The sequence below is a fragment of the Mesocricetus auratus genome, unplaced genomic scaffold, assembly GCF_017639785.1.
Source record: "Mesocricetus auratus isolate SY011 unplaced genomic scaffold, BCM_Maur_2.0 Super-Scaffold_100010, whole genome shotgun sequence".
In the NCBI taxonomy this organism is placed as follows: domain Eukaryota; kingdom Metazoa; phylum Chordata; class Mammalia; order Rodentia; family Cricetidae; genus Mesocricetus; species Mesocricetus auratus.
Genome location: NW_024429194.1, coordinates 65212885 through 65223292, shown reverse-complemented (window position 1 = coordinate 65223292; position 10408 = coordinate 65212885). Strand labels below are relative to the sequence as shown.

At 45.0% G+C, this 10408-nt stretch overlaps 1 protein-coding gene across 2 annotated transcripts in view; it reads right to left on the bottom strand.

The window, feature by feature from the left end:
• The window catches only part of Tfcp2 (transcription factor CP2), a 51980-nt gene that overhangs the window by 505 nt on the left and 41067 nt on the right, over positions 1–10408 (bottom strand). The window lies entirely within an intron of this gene.

Genomic DNA, 10408 nt, shown 5'->3' with positions numbered 1-10408 from the left:
TGCCTAACCAAAGCCAGACCCAAGTTCTATCCCCATGATAACATAGGCTGGCATTTCCCCAAGTGTATATCTTAAATACACTAGTTCCATGGATATTAATAGCTTTTTGAATGAAAATAGGACTGCTGTTAAAATACTTTAGAAAACCACTTATGGCAGAGCCTCTTAGGGGTTTTTAATATACTTATGAGCATGCATGGTGAAGGCTGGAAGGAAACAATGCAGTGTTTCGAAACCTGATTATGGAACCCAGTTTCCAAAGTGTGTTAAGGGGCAGATAATCCCTGGAACACACTTGGGGGAAATTCTGCTCCAGGCTCTCAATTTTGAAGGACATTGGCAGTCAGGAAAACCCTTGACCCAGATCTTCGCAAGTGTGAAGAGTCTCATCAGGCTCCCAGAAAGGGCAAATTTAGTACTAAAGAAACGAGCCAAGATTAGAATCTGTACCAGCTTCAAAACCCAGAAAGCAGGGCTGTGGGTGTAGCCCTGTGGCAGAGTGCTTGCCTAATGCACAAGAGGCCCTGGGTTTCATCCCAGCACCAAAAACGAAACAAAAACCAGACTCTTTTTCAACCTAATATTGGTCTCTCATCATTCCCTGTGCAAAGAAGAAAACAGAGTTTACAATCTCCAGCCTCTGAAAAGAAACCATCAAGGGAAAACAGAAGTGACAATCAATCTTGGTTACACCAACACAGCAGGCATAAGTCTTTCTCCTTCTCCGTCTTTGGACTTAAGTTCCAAAAGGACATGAATCTGTATAGAAGAAATGCTATCAGAGCCAAACCCACATGCGACCGGGTAAGACACTTCCCACACTATGATCTCACTGGTTGCTAATTGTGCAGCAGGATTAACAGCACTGCCCAGGAGACTCCTGCATTACTGCAGAGCAGCTACCCAGAATTCACTGTGGAGACAAGCTGCTACAGTCCTGATTTTCTGGACCACGTCTTTTAGTAGCAATTTAGATCAGCTCTACAAAGTTAACCAGAGCTGGTCTGTGCTTCAAGGATTACCTAAAATACATACTCAGATCACATGCAAGTCCTGCATTCAAGTCACAAAACGAACTGAACCACCTTAGCTTTCATAGGTTTCAAACACATTCCTCAAGTAAGTTTGGCTAAGAAAAAAAATTTAAATCAAGGAGCTGGGCATGGTGGCAAGCACCTTTAATCCCAGCATTCGGAAGGAAGAGGCAGGTGGATCTCTGCAAATTCAAGGCCAGCCTGATCTACAGTGCAAGTTACAGGATAGCCAGGGCTATACAAAGAAACCCTATCTCTAAAAACAAACAAAAAAGAATTATAATATTAATATAATAATATAATATTAATCTCAGCACTCAGAGGCATAGGCAATGGATCTCTGAGTTCTAGGCCAGCCTAATCTAAATAAGTGAGTTCTAACACAGCCAGAGCTACATAGAAACTATATACAGATATAGATAGATATGATTAAAAAAAAAGGGCAGTTGAGTGCTAGCTGTTCCTCCAAAGTACCTGGGTTCAGTTCCAGCATCCAACCCTCTAACTCCAGTTTTAGGGAGTCTGAAACCCTCTTCAGGCACCCGGCACACAGTGGTATGCAGACACATACATGCAGATAAAGATTCCTATTCACGTAAAATAAAACCTAAAAATTATTTAAAAGAATCAAATCGATTCAAAGTGTCTGACCACAGGTCACCTTCTTAGAAACAACAAGAGGGAAGAGTGAGGGGACTTTCTATGGGTTGAGTTTAGCTGGGCTTAAAGATGATACCTTTCAGCTAACAAATGTCTCATTCCGTTCTATTTTGGGTGAAGGAGCATGGCAGGGGTGAGGTGGGGGACGACACCTTTGTCATAAATGTTCACGTGGACACTATAGAGGAAGTTCACGCAACCACACACACCACCAGTGCTTTCCCAACTCCATGAGAAACCATCAGTGAGGAGAGACCCTGCTATCTTGGAAAAGGCTTAGGTGCCCTTCAATCTGAGCTCCAGGTAACACTTGTAGAGAAATGGCTGCTCCTCAGCCTGGAGGCACTCAGGGGTTTATGATTGGAAGCAAATGTGCACTCTGCTCTTTCCTCGGGATCCCCTGCTTCCGGTAGTGTGGATTTCCTTTGACTATTACTTTTTAAGTCTCACATGAACTGGGATCTGGGCCAAAACCATCTTTATTACTAAAATTCTCCTGTATCTTAACCCAGTTTTCCTCAAGAGAATCCTTTCATCAGGGCTACTCTGTGCCCGTGAGCATACCAATGCTGGCTGTTGATCTAAGCCTCTTGGTTCACAGCTTCTCACTTCTGGGGGTGTGGTTTGGGCAATGAAGAGAGGAAAGAAAGGGGGGAGGGGAAAGCTGTAAAATGTAAGGAAAAGCAATTTCCTTAAGCTCCAAAAACCAGGTCTACATGTGTAAATAATGTATATACTGATCTATATGACCAATTCCACTAAAGGGCTGGGGATGCAGTTTGGTAATACAGCGGTGGCTCACCATGCTTGAAGCCTTCCCTGGTTAAATTCCCAGCACTACAAAATAAACAAAAACCATTCATGGATGACATGCTAGAAGATTCTTGAGATGCCTGTTATAGTTCTCTTACTTGGGATGTTAGCAATATTTCCTGCAAAACTACCTGTTACTTAAGATGACTTAGTTTAGCTATGTAGCCCAGATTGGTCCCACAAGGATCCAGTTTGTTTTTGGTGAAGCTCACAGTGGTCTTCTTGCTTCAACCTCCCAAGTGCTGGAATCACATGTGTGTGCACCAAGTGCAGCCCTCCAGCACTGAAAACTCACATTTCTATCATCTCTTGGAGAACAATGCAAGTTTATATTCTCCACGTCCAGCACTCTGGACCATGAACCTCCAACCTAGTTAGTCCCACACTGCCTTGAAGAACTCATGTAGTAACCACTAGAATAGGTTCTACTAAGAATCAGTTATTCCCACTGGTAAAAAATCAACACCTGAGTTCAGAAAATATTCTTTAATCCTCACCTGATCACACATACATGTAATCCCAGCATTTACATGCAAGAGGAGCAAGGAGTTCAAGGTCATCCTTGGCTACAAAGCAAGTTTATAGCTAGCCAAGGCTACATGAAACCCTGCCTCAACCCCTACCCCTCTTTATGAGTTATATCCAAGTCCAAGCACTCAAACCTATACAGAAATAACCAAGGTGTGACTAAAAATGCGGGTCAGAACACTTAACTGTTTAAATAAACATCTCAAACAACAAATACTGGTATCTCTCTATAAAAGCTTTTTACATGTTGGTGAAATGAAGAGTCAGCTGTCACATTTTGACTACATGCCTTATGGTGTTTTGCTAAGTGTTTCTGGCTGAACATTTCCTTAAGGTACACAATATAGCTCATAGCTACAGTGCATAGAAGACATTAGATGCACACCAAATAAAACCAGCATGTATATTTCAGTACTAGGCCTAAGCTTTCTTCAGGCTGGTAAGGACTTCAAATCCCAAATTACGTAAGAACAGCAAAAAATGGGTGTGGCAACGCAGGCCTTTAATCTCAGCACTCAGGAGGCAGAGGCAGGTGGATCTCTGTGAGTTCCAGGTCAACCTGCTCTACACAGTGAGTCCCAAGACTCACTATGCAGAGGGACACTACCTCAAAATAAATTATAAACAAATAAATAAATAAAAGTGGGGCAGTTCGAGGAAACTGTGGACACAGAGTATATTTGTAAAGTTTGGGTATGTGAGCCTTTTTTTCTGAAGTGAGTCCGAAATCCTAAGACAAGGTTCATCTCACAGGAAGGCCTTCCCACTCAACTAGAACCCAATGTTCTGCTAAAGGTCAAGGATCCCTTACACTATCAGCGACTACTGGGGTAGAGGTAGGGGTAGAAGGCTTAGACGCCCTACCCTGCTTTCCTTTTGCAAGATACTGTGGGTGATTCTCAAATACTACAATTTTATGGCTCCATCTGTCCTTGTGATCACCAAGATCATGAGATCGGAAAAGCCCTTGAGCTCCTCACTGAAAGCCTCCTGTTTAAGCTAGGTGTTTAAAGAGGGCCCCTTCGCTCCCCCACCCCCGGGTTTCCAGCTGTTTACTAACACTAGATTAGAATGTGGCTTTGCACTTGTAAGCCACATCCTAGGGAAGACACAAGATCTTTGTGGGAGACTTGGAACATGATGCTGCATTAACTCTCCTCTAAAGGATAGCGTCATTTATAATTGCCACACACCACCACCCTGGTTTTAGAGATTTGTAAGATTTAAAGCCACTAAAGAAAAGGAGAATGTGAGTTGGTTGCGGGTTTTACCATGAACTGAAAACTGGAGGACAAGGGGAACGGTGTTGTCTCTTGGGGAGAACTTTTAACCTTTCATACTGAAGAACAGTTTGTATGTCACATCGCCACTCTTAACCCGTCTAAAAGGATGAGCCAAGACCATAGCTAGCACTCAAATGGGGATGGATGGCAGGAGGCTGCATGTTAGGGCTTGAAAAAAAGATCAAGGTAGCAGCCAGGACAAGTGATGCTCTCATTTTTGCACACAACGCCAGGGGGGAAAAAAAAGGAAAAAGGGGGGGAGCATCAGGAACCAGAGCAGAAGGAACATTGTCAAGTCACCAGTCCCCTTAACACAGTTAAGGAACCCTTCGGCTCTCAATTCATTGATTCCCGCTAGTCTTCCCGCTCATTCCGATCGTCCGCAGTCCCCACACAACCTTCCACATCCTCCTGCCCGCTACTCACAAATTCCCAACCACTCCTCCCACATTTTCCTCCGGTCCCCCTCCCCTCCCTTCACTTCCCTCCATCCTACATCATTGCCCACTCCATCCCGAAGTCAGCCGTCAGCAGCAATCTCGCCGGCTTCCGAGCCGCCCGGCCGTCCCTCGAGCTAGCTAGATTGCAGCCCTGCCCGCGTCCCCGGCGCCCCTCGTTCCCACGCCTCTTCCCAGAGGCGCCCCGGCTCCCCGCCCCCCGCCCCCTCTCCGCACGGCTCTGCGCCGGAGCGCTGCCCCACGACAGCCCGGGAGTCGCTGCCCAACGAGGACAAGGCGGACCCCTCCGCCCCGCACCCCAGGCCCATTACCGGCCCCGCCGCGGCCGCTTCTCCTGTCACGGTCTCCGCCGCTCCCGCTGCCGCCTCAGCCCGAGTGCAAGGAGGGAAGACCGAGGCGTGCCGGTCGGTTCCCGGGCCCGTCGCATAGATAGCTCCTGGGGCTTCACGGTGTGTGGGCCGGCCGGCCGGCAGGCGGCGGGGGACGGGCGGCTCTGCACTTGGGAACCCCGGGCAGCAAAGCTCAGAACCGCCCCGGCTCCGGCTAACAATAGGCTCCGGCTGCAGCGCTCTGCCTCTTATAGGCGCCGGCGCGTCGCGGCCGGGGCCCGGGGCAGCCTGGGAAATGTAGTCTACACCCGGTCCACGCCCAATGGCATGCCGGGAATCAGAGGCCGCCAGTGCCGCAAAGCGGTAGCCTGCCCGGGAAGCTGCTGCAAAGAGAGCATCCACAGCGGACCCCTGGAGCGAGAGAGGCGTCTGGGCAGCTGCAGCATTTTGGAAGCAGAAGGCTGCCAAACCTTCGCTACACGTCGGCACTAACTAAATGAATTCTATAAAGCCCTCCTTCTCCCCGCACCAGGACCTCACGTCTATGCCTGAGGAACGTAATCCTCGTTCGTGGGTTGTCCCCATATGACTTACTGCCGCTGGCCTAAATTAATCAAAGGAATTACAGACAATGACCTATCTGCTTTAAATGATGGATTGATTTCTTCCCCTCGACCCCACCCGACAGGGTCTCACTATGCAGCTCTGGCTGTCCTAGAACTCATTATGTAGACCAGGGTGGCCTCAAACGAACAGAGATGCTCCTGCCTCCCTCCAGAGCACTCCGATTAAAGATGCGCACCACCTTGTCTGCCGATCTCCCCACGTTCTTAAAATTTTTTTACTATCATCTCTGATAATCATAGCTTTGCAGCTTATCTTTAAAAGGGACAAGGTAAGGACCAAGAAGTTCCTCGGAATTGTCAATGACCTATATAGCCTTCCTTTCTTGTCCTTTCTGTTGACCTATAAGGCAAGATCTAGTGGTGCCCTCTCCCATAATCTCTCATTATTTCCTGCTATTCCCCTCATTTCCATACTTTGCTTTGATAAATTGGCCTTTCCTGTAGCTGCTTCTACCTCGAGCTTTTTTGCCTTAATGGTCTTAAGTCAACCAGTCATATGCTAGTTCATTTACTAACTATTCACATGTCTCCACATTAGAGCTCTCTCTCTCTCTCTCTGTCTCTCTCTCTTTCTCTCTCTCTCACACACCATTTTAAGGCTTATATAGCTCAAAATGGCTTTGAATTCTTTTTTTCTCCATCAAAATAGGGTTTTTCTGTTTAACAGCCCTGGCTGTCCTGGAACTCACTCTGTAGACCAGGCTGGCCTTGAGCTCACAGAGATCCTCTTGCCTCTGCCTTCCAAGTGCTAGGATTAAAGGCATGTGCTACTACCACCAGACTCAGCTTTGAATTCTTAATGCTTTTGCTTCATCTTCTTGAGTGCTGTAATTTGAAACTTCTTCTCCTAGTCTCTTTCTCTTATTTCTCTTGCATTACTACTGGTTGAGTTTATTTTTTAGTCTTCCATCAGTTGACTAGATTCCATGAGACTAAGGAGTTGTTTTATATACTTTAGTCCCAAAAACAATTTAAAAAAAAGTCTGCTTTTGATGTTTAGGAACACAAAGTTGGCTACATGGATGGGTGGCAGTATTAGATTTTGTGTAGGCATGTATGTGGTGGTTCTAAATTCTAGTGCATTTTTTTCATGTAGCCAAGAAACTGGTTACCAAGCCATCTCACTTTTGGAACTCAGATGTTAAGAGGCCTTGAAAAAGTTCCATGAATTCTAATTTTCTTCCCTAGGTAACATCAGAGACTTTTAAATTGTCTAGGAGACAGCAGCACAAGAGGAAAAACAACAAACCATGAAAAAGAATCTTTAGGATAGCATCAACCTGCCTGAAATTCAGAGGAGACATGATGAAAACCAGAGATCCTTGGCTGCACTGCCTGAAGATAAACCTGTATGCGTGACTCTGAACATAACACCCCTGAGGTGGCTTACAACCACACGAAACTCCAGTTCCAGCAGATCAAATGCCTCTGGCCTCTGCAGGTATATGCACTCATATGCACAGACCCACACGCACATGAGTGTATACCTGTGTGCATACACACACCTATACATAATTAAAAATAATAAAGGTAAATTAAAAAAAAACCAACCTTTAATGTCAGAACTTGGGAGGCAGAGGCAGGTGGATCTCTGAGTTTGAGGCCTGACTGGCCTATAGAGTAAGTTCCAGGACAACCAGGGCTACATAGAGAAACCATATTGAAAAACAGATGAGGGAGTTCATGGACCCCAGACTGATAGTTGAGGGGCCAGCATGGGACTGATCCAGACACCCTGAATGTGGGTGTCAGTGAGGAGGCCTCAGAATTCTTTGGGGCCTCGGGCAATAGATCACCATTTATCCCTGGCATCCAGATGGATTTTGGGAGCCCATTCCACGTGAAGGAATGCTGTCTCAGCCTGGACACATGGGGGAGGGCCTAGGCTCTGCCCTGGATAATAGGACTTTGGAGAACCCCCATGAAGGGTCTCACCCTCCTTGGGTGGGGGGTTGGGATAGGATTGGGGGGGGAGAGAGCTAGAATTGACGTTAAGCAAACTTGTTTCTAATTTATTTATTTTTAAAAAAGATTTATTTATAATGAATACAACATCCTTCCTCCATGTATGTCTGCACATACCAGAAGAGGGCACCAGATCTCATTACAGATGGTTGTGAGCCACCATGTGGTTGCTGGGAATTGAACTCAGGACCTCTGGAAGAGCAGTCAGTGCTCTTAACCTCTGAGCCATCTCTCCAGCCCTTGTTTCTAATTTAAATAATAAAAAAAAGATATGGATGGGCAAGTTGCAACTGGGGAAAAATCTTGCAGAGATGTAATAAACCTTACAATTCCTAATAAAAAACAGCCTCTTGTATGGGGGGGGGGGGGAGAGAAAAGAAAACAGAGGGAAAAAAAAACCAAATGAATAAATTCCCAAAACATTTTGTTGGGAGTGGTGCCACACATCTTTAATCTCAGCAGAGGTAGATCTCTATGAATTTGAGGCCAGCCTGGTCTTCATAGTGAGTTCCAAGCGAATCACAGCTATATAGTGGGACCCTGCCTAGATAGATAGATAGATAGATAGATAGATAGATAGATAGATAGATAGATAGATAAGCATACAAATAAAAAAAACTAACTAAATAAATAAGTGTCGTTTTCATGAAAGGAAGGCTGGGGAGGTAGCTGTCAGTAAAGTGCTTGCATTGCAAGAGGAGAGATGTGTGCCACCATGTCCGGCCAAATGGTTTCTTAATTACTTATGTGAACAAACACTCTCTTTTTAAAAATTGTTTTTAAGAATTTTTAATTTTATGTTTATGGGGTTGCCACCATGTATGCAGGAGCACAGAGGTCAGGAGAAGGCATCAGATTCCCTGGAGCCAGAGTTATAGATGGTTGTGGTCTGCTCTGTGAGTGCTGGAAACCAAATCCCAGTCCTGTGAGCCCAAGTGTAACCACTGAATCCTTTTTCCAGCCTGAGGGAGTTGACAGCTGAAAGCCACCATGTGGGTGCTGGAGGAGCAGCATATGCTGTCACCACTGAGCCAGTCCTGCTGTCCCTAAGTAAACATTCTTATTGGGCCTTAAAAAAATCGAGCAATCTTCCGACAATCAATGCACTTAGTGACGGTGCTGGTCAGTTTTGTGTCATCTTGACACAAGCTAGAGTCATCAGAAAAGATTGAGCCTCAATTGAGAACATGCCTCCACAAGATAAACTGTAGGCAAGCCTGTAGGACATTTTCTTAATTGGTGATTGATGGGGGAGGGTCCACCCTATGGTGGGTGGGGCTATCCCTTGGCTGTTGGTCCTGGGTTCTATAAGAAAGCAGGCTGAGCGAGTCATGGGGAGCAAGTCAGTAAGCAGCACCCTCCATGGCTTCTGCATCAGTTCCTGCCTCCAGGACCCTGCTTTGTATGTTTTCCTGTCCTGACTTCCTTTAATGATGAACAGTGATTCGGGAAGTGTAAGCCAAATAAACCCTTTCCTCCCCAACTTGGTTTTGGTCATGGTGTTTCATCTCAGCAATATTGACCCTAACTAGGACAGTTACTAATAATGCTTAAGGAGCCCTGTAATGACCCTCTTCTCCCTTTTATTCCCTAATAAGTCCCATGTAACTATTATATTTTATACATATAAGGATCCCATTCTACTTCAAGAGAAAAATATAGACAATAGTAAGTCAAATAGGATATTATTTCATTTTTCACATATTCTCTTTTGAATGGGATGGTTAAACATTAATATAAATATCAATCATCAGTCACAAAACATAAGATTCTATCTTTTTTATTTTTTAAAAGCAGGGTCTCATTGGAGCACATGATGATAACCTCAAACACCAGCTATACATCCCCAAGTGCTAGGTTAACAGATATGCCTGATTGATTATATGTGGTCCCAGGGACTGACCCTAGAGCTTCCTGGAGTCCCTGTTTTATCTCCAGTCACCACTAAATCTTGCTTTGAGAATATATCTGAGATATGTGCAAAAATGTATGAAGGGAACCTTTCCAAATGTATTTAACTTAAATGGCATCCTGAGAATCTACTCTATAAAAAACAACAAAGCAAACAGAAAACCCAACTCACCCAGATATAGAGGCAGTTTACTTAGTAAGAAAAGAGGTACTTCCTAGAATAAAGGTGGGTTAGCGGGCTGGGAAGATAGGTGCTCAGAAGCAAAAAGGATCCAAAACAATACTATAGAACTATCAAGTCTAGCACAGAAAGATGTTCCAGACATGTTAAATACTGAAACTAAGTCACAGATTATTAGAGTCTCTGATGTGCACAACGTGTGGAGGAAATTTTTCTTGTAATCATTAGTTTTTTCAACTTTTTAAAAACATTTTGAACCAAGGTCTCTGTGGTAGCTTGAATGAGAATGATCTCCACAGGCATGTATGTTTGATGTTTGGTACCCAGTCAGTGTAACTGTTTGGGAAGGATTAGGAGGTGTGGCCTTATTAAAGGAGGTGTGTCATTGGGGGTTGACTCTGAGGTTTCCAAAGCTCACACTATTCCCAGTTAACTCTTTCAATGCTTCCTGCTTGTGGATGAGACAAAAGCTCTGAACTATGGTTCTAGCCCCATATCTGCTGCCTGCTGCCTGCTCTCTGCCATGATGGCCATGGACTCTAACCCTCTGGAATCATGAGCCCCCAAATTATAGGCTTTCTTTAACATGGTGTCCTGGTCATGATGTTTTGTCATGGCAA